At 49.0% G+C, this 13393-nt stretch overlaps 1 protein-coding gene across 2 annotated transcripts in view; it reads left to right on the top strand.

Annotated features, from left to right (window-relative positions):
• The first annotated feature begins 1417 nt into the window (after positions 1 to 1417).
• The window catches only part of LOC132349028 (NADPH--cytochrome P450 reductase), a 62800-nt gene continuing 50824 nt past the window's right edge, over positions 1418 to 13393 (top strand). The window contains exon 1 of one of the 2 annotated variants that reach the window (XM_059897108.1): positions 1418 to 1517. The gene's annotated coding sequence lies outside the window, so the exon portion shown is untranslated. The remainder of the gene's footprint in view (positions 1518 to 13393) is intronic. The other variant, XM_059897106.1, reaches the window with a different exon arrangement.

Below are 13393 nucleotides of genomic sequence, written 5' to 3' on the forward strand. Positions count from 1 at the left end.
GAGTATGTTTTGAGGAGGAAAGTTTAAGGGACAGGAAGGTAGGGCACTGAGCAGAGCAGTATAAGAGGAGGTTTCCCTGGTATAGGTATAGAAGAGGTGGCATTCGAGTCAGGAACTGCTGAGATCATCCAGGTGAAAGGTGAACCCAGGTAGGCCTAAACTAGGGCAGGGAGAGCAGGAAAGATGAGAAAGGGGGAGGGTGGTTCTGGAGATAGAATCCCTAGGACTCAGCTACTGGTTTAATGGGAAAAAGTAAAAGAAGATGCCTGTCTCCTGCCTCAGAGATGCTATCAGCAGAGAGAGAGAATTCAGTGGTATGTGTTCTGGCTTCACAGAAGCAGGGTGCAAGGATTCAGAGGCAAAGTTTGAAGCCTCTCTGGGACACGCAGGGAAGATTGTTCAGCAAGGTGGTGAAAAGGCGAGAGGGAGTATCAGAGATCTGGGGGATGAATTTCCCTACTGCTCTCTTGAGGGCCTAGCATAGGAGTTACACATTCCGTCCCTTAGTTAGACAGGGGTACGCCCCACCCTGAGGGCTACTGCATTCATCCAACCTGTTGGAGGGACTGATTCAATGGGGGTGAATCAGACATGTTCCTGACAGACTGGAAAGATGGAAGCCTAAAACTGGGGCCACGGGAATAATCCTCTCCTTATATAGGCCTTTAGTATTTTCAAAGTAATTGGTTGTCGTTGGTGGGTCCCATTTTTAAAGATGGAGAACGGGTTCTGAACGAAGTGAGTTGCCCACTGTTCCAAAAGGAATTCCCAGCAGAGCCTGTAATAATAACAACAACAACAACAACAACAACAACAACTTACATTTCTAGAGCACTTACTATCGCACTGAGCTAAATTGTTTATGAACATGAGTTATATCATCTAATCTTCATAATCCTGTAACATAGGAACCACGGCAGGAGGAAGAGGTGGGCTTCTTACCCCCGACCAAGACAGCCTATCTTTCCAAACCCGAAGTGCCCTCTGCCCCCTCCTGCCTCTTCGGTCCAGTCCTCGCCCCCTGCCTGCTCACTTCCTGCCCCCCGACCCAAGCAGGCCAGCATTCCAGTCCCAGGCTGGAGGGACCCCGACACTGTTCATGCAGGTTCGCCATTTTCAGGCGAGGGCACTGAGGATCGTGGAGGAGAAAGAGTCGCGAACACACGCGAGCGGCGGCCGGCAGCAGGAGGCCAGACGGCGCGGCTCACGGCTACTGCCCCCACGGAACTGTCAAAGGCGTGAGGAGACTCCCGCCCCCTCCCGGACTACACGCTGGGCTCCGAGGTCCCTCTGCTGAGCTGGGACGCTGAGGGGGCGTGGCCTTCAGGGCCGTACCAAGAGCGCGGATTCGCAGGGGGGAGGCCTGGCCCCAGAAACAAGCGCACGGCCGGGTTGGGCGGGGCGGCGCCGCCGTCGGCCACGCTCCCACCCCCGCAGCCGGCGCGGGCGGTGGTAGCGCCTCAGTGGTGTGGGCCTGCGTCCTCCTCAGGTGTCCGTACTGCAGCCGGCCGAGCGTGGTGAGTACGTGCGTTCGCTGGTGCTGGATTGGCGGGGTCCGGTCGCCAGGACTCCGGGTGCCCGGGCTCCGGGGCCCGACGCCTTCTGGCCGCCTCGGCCGCCCGGGCCCTTGGCATGGGGGCGGGCTCTTGGGCCGGCTCGCTGCCCAATTCGCCCGACGCCGGCGCGGAAAGCGCGCCTCCCATTTCGGCCCTTCTTAGGGTGGCCCTTCCCCTCGAGCTGACCTCTCGCGGAGGCTTGAGGGTCATCGTTTCCACGGCCGAAGGCGCCCTACCGGCCCTTCGGCGGAGGATCGGGTCTCGGCGTGAGAGGGCTCCATCCCCCACGCCGCCACCCTTGGGCTAAGCCGCTTTTTCTCTCCGAGCCTCAGCTTCCCCGTCTGTACAGTGGGCCTCAGGAGGCGGCCAGTTATTGGGTTCACTCACGTAGGACGGGCTCGTTGAGTGTGGGTGGGACCCGAATCTGACCTCGCAGCATCAGGTGGGCTCAGTCGAGCCCGCCAGCCCTGCCTCTCCTGGGAAACGTCTGCGTGCCGGCGGCATCCCTGGGGGACAGTGCTCCTCTCGGGCAGGTGCCTTGGCAGGTGCTTTGCCGGGCTTTGCTGGGCAACCGTGATACCCTTAGCTCATGGGAGCAATTGGGAAAGAGGTGGAGGTCTTCTGGGCGGCGGGGGCACTTGACCTCGACTTTTTGCTTTTCATTTCTCGATGAGAGTCACCACTGTGTGAGCCGGTGACCAGTACTGAGAAGTTTGGGGCCATTTCAAAGAACGTGGCTGCCTCCTCTCTTGGACCGACAAAATACAGCCTTCCTTCTGAGCTTGGCCGAAGTAGGGAATAGTGCTAAGACCAAGGGAGACGGGTCTGGAATGGGTAGTCCTCGGTTGGAACCTTGGCATCTTGGCAGGACACAACTTCTTGGAGCCTCTGTTTCCTACTCAGTAGCCCAGATAGTGATACAGCCCACCCTGTAGGCCCCCACAGGGTTGAGGTTCTGAGGCTCAGAAGAGAGGGTCTCGGAGGGTGACATTGAGAACTGTGACATTCCATGTAAGTTGAGCAGTTAACTAACCCTCTGGGATCCAGTGTCCTCACTGTGCAATGCTGTAATTCATAGGCCCACCTGTTTGGGGAGAAAGCATTGATTCATCAACCACTCACAAGTTCTGTCTACACAAGTCCCCTTTGAGTGGTTGTGGGGTTGGCTTGATCAGGAAAAAAGTCCAAAAGTCCCAGTTAGTAAAGCAGTGAACCCAGAAGAAATCACTTTCTTTTCTTTGTGTCCCTCTACGGAGTTCTCATTTTCCTTTTGAGAGAATGGTCAGTTCCTGAGCTTCTCATGATTTTCATACCACCTAGTTTAATCAAGTCTAAAAAAGTGGTCTGCATTTCAGAGAATAGAATATTGGCTTCCAGTTGGGTTGTAGTGTTGAAAACTTCAGAGTGATCGTTAACTCTCCCAAATCCTTCGTGTCTAGCACTTGAAAAAGTTACAGATAGGTTTGAGCACCTGGAAATAGCAACCTTGATTGCAGTCAGCATGAGTAAGGCAGGTGAAACTCCTGAGTGGTATGAGTTTGCAAACAATCATGAGGTGTATGAGGTGCTTGTTGCCAGACAAGCCTTAAATTTTAGGACATGCCAGTGACTCTGAAATGATCCTTCCTTAATCCCTTGAACATCAGGATCTGAGTTCAATAAAGTTCACGTGTACTTAGGAGATAGACTATTTGAAATCAGAACTGCTTGGCAAATCCAGAACATTTACTTGTTAAACTCATGGAACATTTCAAGTTCATAAAAATGTAGCTCTTAAGCAACGTTTTTTTTTTTTTTCCTAATAGAGGCTTCTGTAATTGTGGGACTTTTCGTGGTTCCAGAGGGCCCAGCTGCCCCGGCAACATCTGCTTCCTCATGCTTTAGGAAGGAGCAGAGCCCTGGATGGGGTGGAGGGTGGGGTGTCAGGGGACCTGAGCCCTAGCTCGGGCACTAGCACTGTGTGCCTTTCACCAAACCACCCCAGGCCCGGGGACCTCAGTTTAGTGCTATGGGATTTAACTTACATGTCAGATTCATTTAAAAATTAAAATGAGAAAAAAGTGAAATGGAGAAATGACTTTTTATAAAAATAGATTTTATTCTGTTTACAAAATTACTAAGTGCTCATTATTTTTAAAAATACTCATATCAGAAGGAGAAAAACAAATACCGTATGCTAACACATATATATGGAATCTAAAAAAAAAAAATGGTTCTGACGAACCTAGGGGCAGGACAGGAATAAAGACACAGACGTAGAGAATGGACTTGAGGACATGGGGAGGGGGAAGGGTAAGCTGGGATGAAGTGAGAGAGTAACATTGACATATATACACTACCAAATGTAAAATAGATAGCTAGTGGGAAGCAGCTGCATAGCACAGGGAGATCAGCTCGGTGCTTTGTGACCACCTAGAGAGCTGGGATAGGGAGGGTGGGAGGGAGACACAAGAGGGAGGGGATATGGGGATACACGTGTACCTATAGCTGATTCACTTTGTTACACTGCAGAAACTAACACAACATTGTAAAGCAATTATACTTCAATAAAGATGTTAAAAAAAAAAACTCTTATAGAAATACTCAATATAATAGTGAACATTCCTCATAGCCTTACACTGAGACAAAAAAATTACTGCTAGTGGTGTAGTATATATTCTCCAGAAATTTTTCTTCACAAATAAAAACATGTATTACCTAGATTTTTTTTTTTTTACTTAAAACAGCAGGAATTTTTTACTATTTAAATTTAAAACACAGAATTAAGATGAAACTAGTCATGCTATTCTGAGTCTTGCTTTTTATTACTTAACATGATGTCTTTCTATAGCACTATGTAAAGATCCACCTCATTCCTTTTTTAAAACCTCATTCTTTTTAAAAATGACAATATCCCAGTAACCAATATTATTGAAAAAAATGTATGTTGTTTGCAGCCTTTTACTGTTATGAATTCTGCTACAATGATTAGCCTTATTCTTTATCTTTCAGCGATTGGACAAATATTCTTGCATAATGAATTCTTAGAAGTGGAAGAACTGGGACATTTATGAGCTTTTAAATGTATTCATTTAACAGATGTTGATTACCTATGATATATCAGGCACTATTTGAGGTGTTGGGCCTATAGCAGTGAACAAAACACACAAGTCCACCACGGCTCTGACACATGGTTTGTCAAATGATGATATAATTTCAGATTTAACTTTTTACTGTATGGCAGATTCATTTGAAAATTGAAATGGAGAAATGACTGTTTTTTATAAAAATGTATTTTTTCTGTTTACAAAATTATTAAGTGCTCATTATAAAACGTCTGTTACAGAAATGTGCAATATAGACAGCGAATGTCCTTCATAGCCTTACACTGAGACAGTTTCCAGATGGAGAAAAATAGTACAGAGGAGTATGTGTGTTTGTAAAAATGGGGTGACTTTAAACGTCAATAGATATTGCCAAACTTCCCTCCAAAACTGATAATCTTGTTATGTTCCCACCAGCAGAGACTCATCTTTTTTTTTCTTAATTTATTTATTTAATTTTATTTTTGGCTGCGTTGGGTCTTGGTTGCTGCACGTGGGCTTTCCCTAGTTGCGGCGAGCGGGGGCTACTCGTCGTTGCGGTGCTTGGACTTCTCATTGCGGTGGCTTCTCTTGTTGCAGAGCACTGGCTCTAGGTGCGCGGGCTTCAGTAGTTGTGGCTCGCAGGCTTAGTTGCTCCACGGCATGTGGGATCTTCCCAGACCAGGGTTCAAACCCGTGTCCCTTGCATCGGCAGGTGGGTTCTTAACCACTGCGCCACCAGGGAAGCCCAAGACTCGTCATTTTTTAATTCATAATTCTAGGGCCAGTTGCTAACTGCTAATGACAGAGATGCTTTTTTTTTTTTGGCCACACCGTGAGCGGCATGTGACCTTAGTTCCTGGACCAGGGAATCGAACCCTCACCCCCTGCAGTGGAAGCACGGAGTCTTAACCACTGGACCGCCAGGGAAGCCCAGAGATGCTTATATTTCAGGAAAATTTATGTGAGACGCTGAGCTAAGTTTGTATTAGGTATATATATATATATTTTATATATATATATATATAAAATATATATATAATATATATGTAAATATATATACATATATATATATAATATAATATATATATATTTTTTAAGGTCTTCTGATGACCCCAAAGGCTGGTGTTTCCATGCCCACTTCACAGCTGGGGAGGCCGTCTCAGAGATGAAATCACTTGCTCAAGTCTATGAGGGTGAAACTAAGGCCTCACATAGGGCCGTCTGCTTTCAGAGCCCTCCCTCCTCTTTTTGTGCAAGGTTATCTCATTTTCTGACTGTAGAGGATTTTGGGGGGGGGATGGGGGGAGAGGGAAATCTAATACATGTAATTGCTTAATAACATGATGGTTCCTCCTCGCTTCCAGTACCGTGGTGCACAAGGATGTCTATCTTGTATCTCTCACTGTACATTTCATTACAGTGTAAGAAACTTAAATGAGTATCTTATACAGAGATAGACAAAGCCAATTCTTTTATTATTATTATTATTACCATTATTATCATCACCATGATTATATAAGCTACAGGACAAAACTTGTTATCTTGTGCAGTTATCTGGCATGTAATAGAAATGTAGGCTCACGGAGCAGGTGGGGAGAAGCTCCTGGGTCAGAGGTAGCTTTCTAGCTTGTACAGGCACCAGCTTATAGTGGTCCACACCGGCCTTACATTCTTCATCCGTCAAGTGTAGGAAAGAATCCCTGCTCCACCTGCCTCCTGGAACCGCTCAAGAGGTATTTATTTTCGGTAGTGAATTCTCTTTGTTCTTGGAAATGTTTCCATCCCTGAGAAATGACATTTTAAAACACATTTCTGGCCTTTAGGGTCTAAACTTCTGTGTTTAGGGCCTGGTTTAGCACTCAAGCACTGACGGGGAGAGGACCAAGCAAAAGTGAACAACGATGACAGAGTGTGTCGAGTTCCTTCTTGAGACAACGCGTGCGAGGCGTGTCCTCTCGGCGCTGAGCCTGCTGTGTGCACTGGGAAGCACTCAGGACGAGCTGACTTTATTGGGGAGGGCAGGTCCTGCAGGGCTCCACGGAAGACGGGACATTTGAGTTGGATCTTGGAGGGTAGCTAGGAGTTCACGGATCCCACCAAGACACACCTGCTCTGGGGCGTGTAAGGGTGTAGGCTGCCTGATGCTTGGAAATGACTGGGGCTTATCTGAAGGGGTCTTGTGAACCATGCTATGTGATGGGAAGGCTTTTCAATAGGTCTGTGACGTGACTAGCACGGAACAGTGTATTCTTTTCTTAGGTTTGCGGACTTTCTTACTTCTCTCTGGATGAATTCATCATTTAGAAATCTTACTCTGCCTAAATCTGTGTCATACCATTTCAGAGCTCTACATCCTAAAAGTGTGTTTCCTTCCCCAGCCCCCTCCCCAAGTGAGGTGTTTACATTAGTTGTGTGCCTGCTGGGATGTGTGTGTGTGAAGGTGGCGGAGGAGTCCCATGGCGCAAACCATGGCTCTTTGCGGACTGGTGGCTCCTGTTGGTTGGGTCCACTGGAGCCAAATCCATCAGCCTCTGTTATGCCTGATGCTGGTTGGCATGGCAACACGCTCGGGGATGTCGTGAACAAAGCAGCTGGGGGACCTGGTCCTTCTTCTGGGTGGCTTGTGGAGAAAGCTGCTGACATAGGGGGCTTACTTGTTTTACTTATAAAGAGGTGATGTGGTGGGGGAACATCTAAGAATTATCCTTTACTTGGAGTGCTGGAGGGTGAGGCATTCTGGTCTGTATGCAGCTGAGAGAATTGTACACGTGCTTCCCTGAAATTAATCTGTTTCAAAGCTAAACTAGAATAAAATGATGAGCCAAACTGTGGTGCCATCGGCCGTAGACTGTTTCTCAGAGAACTGGATTCTTTGGGAGATGTCCTGTAGTAGGAAAATAGGATGGAAAAAGCTGAGTTTTGTCCCCTGGTTGTAATCACGGAGGAAGATGGACTCTGTAAGGACACTCTGATGTGGGGTTGTGTAATCTGCTTCTAGGTGAAAATCAAGAATGGTGTTTAGTCATTTTTTTAAAAAATCTCCCCTAGTTTTGTCTTCAGTGCCTTTTCCTGTGGTCCTGTGCACCCCATTCCTTTTGCCAGAGCAGCCTTTCATATCACTTCTTCCTTTGACGCTTAGATAAGAGCACTGTGACCGAGGTAACTTTGATCCTCATGGCACACACCATCGTTGCCCTGGGTAGGCTGGGTCTGTACAAAGGTTGGAGGACTGGGTAGGAACACATGAACTCATGCTCGCCTTCCCTGAACCCGGTGTGCTGACTCTGTATCTATAGGTCACTTGGGGTCAGTTTTCAACACTGAAAACAGGGCTGGCGGTTCTCAAAAACACAGGAGAATGGATCAGCCAGTTGTGCCCGGCTTCTTTCAGAGGTGGGGTTTTGGGTGGGACTGTGGTCTTGTGAAGAAGGGCATTTGTTGGTTTCAGTTAGGGTTTCAGAACCTTTGCGATTAGGAAACCACATGGCATTACCTGGACATGTTGGACACAGTCCCTTATGTAATGTGACTTGCAAACTCTAAAAGGTCATTGAGCAAGACCGTCCCGCCTATCTGAAACCCCCACCCTGCTAGTGACCTCACCGTCCCCTGGTCCCCGAAGCTCTAAGGACAAAAGACATTTTCCACTTTCCCCTTGTCTTCACTCTGGGGTGCCTCCACCACACAGTCCCAACAGTTTTTAGTCTTTGAATCTCCTTCCACTGCTGTGGTCTTATTGTGGCCCCTGTCATTTCCTGCTGCGCCAGCTCTTGAATTGGCCTCCCTGAGTCCATAATTCTCCCTCCCCGCCCCACCCCATCACTTCTCGTGATCTGTCCATGGTACCATTGCTCATGAAGCCCAACTCTTATCAACCCTCCTTTGCTCAAGAATTTACAGTCACTCTCACTGTCTTACTGTTTTCTGTTTATTTTTCCTTCTTCTCCGTCTGCTTCCACCAAGAATATGGAAGTGGCTTATATTAAAAGGAGTCTCATTCTCCCTATCCCTAATGGCAATATGGGGGTTGGAGAAGAATGTGGATTCACTGAGAACAGAGAATTCCCCATCATTTCCACGAGTGTAGGCCAGCACATAGAATAGTGCCGGGCATGAAGCAGGCCCTCAGAAATGCTACCTAGATGAGTGGCGGATGAGTGCTTATGGTTTCTCTCTCCTGCGTGTACTGCCGAGCTTTCTCCTGCATATTGACTGAGGTGCCAATATTGGGTCTGATCTGTGTTTTTTAAGATTATTCTAAGATGCAATATGAACTTTTTGTAGGATTTTAGTTTCCATCTAGGTGTGAAATTTTAAATGTTTCAAGTTCCTCCTGCCATTGATAGTTTATTCAATAATTATTTTTTAATTGAAGGAAAGAAATGACTTGTGTACTGCCCCTCCATCATAGTATTCTATGTCTTTCTGGATATTTCTAGATCAGTTAACCTGGATGCCAAAAACATGAATAAATTTGTTTATTTAAAAAATTCTAATGAAATGAATAAAAGGGATCTAATCTAACCTTTGAGTGTCTGTTGTATGTCAGGTGTTTCATATCTCATGTGATGATCATAACACTGTGAGGGTGGTCAGCAAGGAGACCGAGGCTGAATAAGCAATGTGCCCAGGGTCCCGTGGCGTGTAGGTGGCACATCTGGGGTTTGAACCAAGGTCTGTCTACCTACATGGAAGGCCCATGAAGAACATGGAAAAGGCCCATGTTCTTTTCATGGCTCAACAGGGTTTTATTTTAGGTTTGTTGAATTTCAAGGCCCACACCCTCCTCAGCAAAACCAAGAACCGTGGAAAGAACCTAGTTATTGAGAGAAGGCCCCAGGAGGCAGGTAATTATACCAAAAGACAGTCAAGGGAAGTCATTGTGATGGAGCACAAAATTCATCTCAGAGCTTCGTGGAAGGCAAGGAAAGAAGGACAGGATTCACAGCAAACATGATGGAAAAAAGGAAGCGCATCAGTTTATCACAAGAAGCACTTGTCCTTGGGGCTTCATATAACGGTCACGGAGTAAGGCAGGGGGCAGCAGCCTCCGTACTCAGGAGGCGTTTGAAGAGCCCCTCGTGTGTACCAGGCCCCCTGTGAGGTGCTGGGACTGCACTGTGCGTGGACAAGATCGACAGGATTAGATAGATGGCTTAGGCCAGGGTGGAGGGAATGTTCTAAAGAACAGAGGAGTGTGGCCACAGGTCACCCTTTCTGGGACCCACTGGGGTAAAGGCAGCGAACTTCACACTCCCTTATAATACTGTCAGGGCAGTGCTTTGGGGGATGGGAGCCAGAGAATAGACCCAGAGTGGTGTATTTTATCAGGCAGGGGTAGAGCGGGGGGATCTGGGAGAGCGAGCGCGGAGAGACCCTTCGCCAGAGATGGAAGGCAGGCAGTCCACAGTGGAGGCCCTGAGCGCATCTTCCACGCTGTGTCCGGCTATTTTGCCGTGGAAGTTGGAAAGCCTGGCTTGGCTTCTTGCCCCTTATCGGGTGACTGTAGGCAGAGCCGGGAGTTCTCAGAAGGCAGCACTGGTTGTGATTCAGTGCTCCCGGCTGAAGGGCCAGCATCCTGTACCAGCGAGTGGGGAGCGAGAGAGATGCTGGAGCTTTTGTGGATTCAGTCACGCAGCGGGTAGATGGTGAGCTCTGTGTCATGCCAGGCCTCCTGAGCACGAGGGCTCCTGAAATGCAGGGCAGCGCCAGCCAGACACCAGCCCAGCAGTGCTGTCACCTGATGGTATAGTCAGGATATTAAACTGCCAGGTGAACCCCAGGCCAGGCAGTGAGGCGGCTTCTGTCTACAGCTTTGCCTTGTTCTACAAAGGTGGTGAAGGGCATGCAGGTGGATGATTGAGTGGCTCTGACGCCAGTGGGTCTGGGTTTGAATCCTGGTTCTAACGCCTATCAGCTCCCAGACTTTGGACAAGGCACTCTAATCTCTGTGCTAATTACAGCTCCTGTACCTCAGAGCGTTGCTGTAAGGAGGACATTAAGTAGTAGAAAGTCATAGTGTGAATGCTTCATACCTGGTAACGGCTGTTACAATTAGTATTTATTTAGAAAAAAATAGATACGATGGCAGGTGGGGACCTAGGGATAAGATAGCGTATGGCTGCTCAAGGCTGTTTGGATTTGTCCTGAGTTTCCTGATGTCCAGAGCAAAGAGGGGGAGACACATCCGAGGTGGGAGTGTCTACTGATGGGTACAGAGATTTCCTTTGGGGGGCGGGGGGTGATGAAAATGTCCTGGAGTTAGCTAGTGGTGCTGCTTGCGTAATGGGTGAACATACTGAAAACCACTAAATTGTACACTTTAAAATGGTGAATTTGGGGGGGGGGGTCGTGAATTATATCTCAATTTTTTAAAAAATAATTTATTTATTTTTGGCTGCGTTGGGTCTTCATTGCTGCGCACGGGCTTTCTCTAGTTGCGGCGAGTGGGGGCTACTCTTTGTTGCAGAGCACAGGCTCTAGGCGCGCAGGCTTCAGTAGTTGTGGCACGCGGGCTCAGTAGTTGTGGCACGTGGGCTCAGTAGTTGTGGCTCGTGGGCTCTAGAGCGCAGGCTCAGTAGTTGTGGCGCACGGGCTCTGTTGCTCTGTGGCATGTGGGATCTTCCCGGACCAGGGCTTGAACCCGTGTCCCCTGCCTTGGCAGGTGGATTCTTAACCACTGCGCCCCCAGGGAAGTCCCAATATATCTCGATTTTTTAAAATCAGGTTTATCGGTCTCAAGTCCTTGAGCAGCTAGACTCTCACTAGTTCTGCTACTGAGTCCCCATCACCTCGAGCGAGTTGTGCACACCTGCGGCAGACACATTCACTGCTCACGGCCTATTTGTGTCCCCACCCTCCCATCCCTTAGCCCTCTGGAAGTTAACCTCAGCTAACGCCCTGTGAGTGGGAGCGTGGTGTGTCCCCTCTGCCCTGAAGCATTTAAAGTCTGGGACCAGTCCCTCCCAGTCTTCTCCCCATCACAGAAGCCCTGCAAGTTACGTGTTGAGTTGGTGGCATCACAAGGAAAAAGCTGCTTGAAGCACCAAGTCCCCTTAAGGAGGCCAAGAGCCTGGCGGAGACACCTGGCCTCCACTGGACATCGTGAAAACTTATGCATTACATCACTTGGGGCATAGGGCAGGGCTGGGAGGGGGACACCTTTCCCCGGTGCTGTGGCCTGTGTCCTCATAGCCCCTCCCTCACGCGTGCTGTGTGAGGCGGGTCTTTTCTAACTGGAAGCCACAGCCGATGCACTGGAACCCGACTGTGTCCCCACTGCTGGCTGCAGCCGAGTTCACAGCCCTGCCTGTCAGCGGGAGCATTCAGCTCAGCCTCTGGGAGCATGTCGAGTGATTGAGTGTTCCTGCCCCGAGTGACAGCGTGGTGTAATGTCAGGCCAGCATTTTGTCTGCCTCCCCCCCTAAGAGAACATGGTCAGGCAATCAAAAACTCTCAGCAGCTCCTGGTTTAGTGCGGGTGGCGTAATAATCGTGGACACTTTTACGGACGCCGTGAGACAGTCCTCTGTCCCCATGGGGTCTGGTTCTTACTGACTCGCTCATGCTGTTCTGTTGTGACCTTCGATAACCCCACTGCCCACATCCTACCATTTAAAAGCATGGTGTGACTCGGCAGGCAGAGATCGCGGAGATGACCTTCAGTCGGTGCTCAGACACACTTGATTGACACCAGCCTTTAACACATGGCAGTGGCCTAATGTCAAGGCGAAATGCAGGCAGAGCTGGGGATCAAAACAGTGCCATCCAAGGCCCGAGCCTGACGGCGGTCTGGCCTGACCTCGTGATAAAAGCTGGCCCCTGGGAAGTGCGTGGCCACATGTCTATCTGCCGTCCTCCGTCAGCGCCTCCATCACCGTGTGTAGCTGCTGCCCGCAACAGCCTTGTGTGGCTCCTGTCCTCGTCCCCACCCCCACCCCACCCCCGGCAGAGACTCCGTCTTCGCTGAAGGGCACCGTCTCCTGCTGGCCAAACCTAGGGTGACAGGCCAGCCTGGGAACCAACTGGGACGAAGATGAGCCAGGAGTTGGGCCACCCCCTTGCTCGTCTGCAGGTAGATGATGACTAGAGCCGTGACAGGAAGTGACAGAGAGGGTCTTGTATGGCCCTTAAATCTCCCTCTTTGAGTTGCTGGCTGTGGGATCTTCAGTGATTTTCTGGTTCCTTAGGTCTTCAAGTCCGTGTCTGTAAAAATGGGTGAAATATTTATCTAAACAGGCTAATCATAAGAGTCAAAAGAAAGTGGTTGTGTAAAGCACCTAGCGCGGTGCTCAGCACGTGGTGGCCGCGGGGTCGGTGCTGTCCCCGTGCCCGCCCCCCGCTTAGCGAGTAGGCAGTGCACGAGGTGCTGATGAGGACTGCAGCCTCTCTCTCCTGCAGTGCTCAGTGCTGGGTTTTTGAGAACCAAGGTCCTTACTCAGGTGACGAGTAAGACATAACTTGAGCTTCAGGAGCTCATAATCAGGTCAGAGAAGCGGACGGGGAGGTAACTGACTATAACCCGAGGCAGAGGCTGCCAGGTGCCGGAGCTGAGTGTGAGCGTGAAGCCGGCAGCCAAGCTTTTATGGAGGACGTAGCATTCGAGTTAACCCGTTAAGATATAGCTTTGATGGCTATGGAAAGAAAGCGAAGAACATTCTTAGGAGGGAGAACAGTGAAGCAGAAACAGGCAGCAGTGTATGAGGTGTGTCTAGGGGGGCTGATAGGAAGGCCTCACAATAAGGATGCTACTGGATTTTTTTTTTTAAACTTT

This window comes from Balaenoptera ricei, chromosome 15, assembly GCF_028023285.1.
Source record: "Balaenoptera ricei isolate mBalRic1 chromosome 15, mBalRic1.hap2, whole genome shotgun sequence".
Taxonomy (NCBI): Eukaryota; Metazoa; Chordata; class Mammalia; order Artiodactyla; family Balaenopteridae; genus Balaenoptera; species Balaenoptera ricei.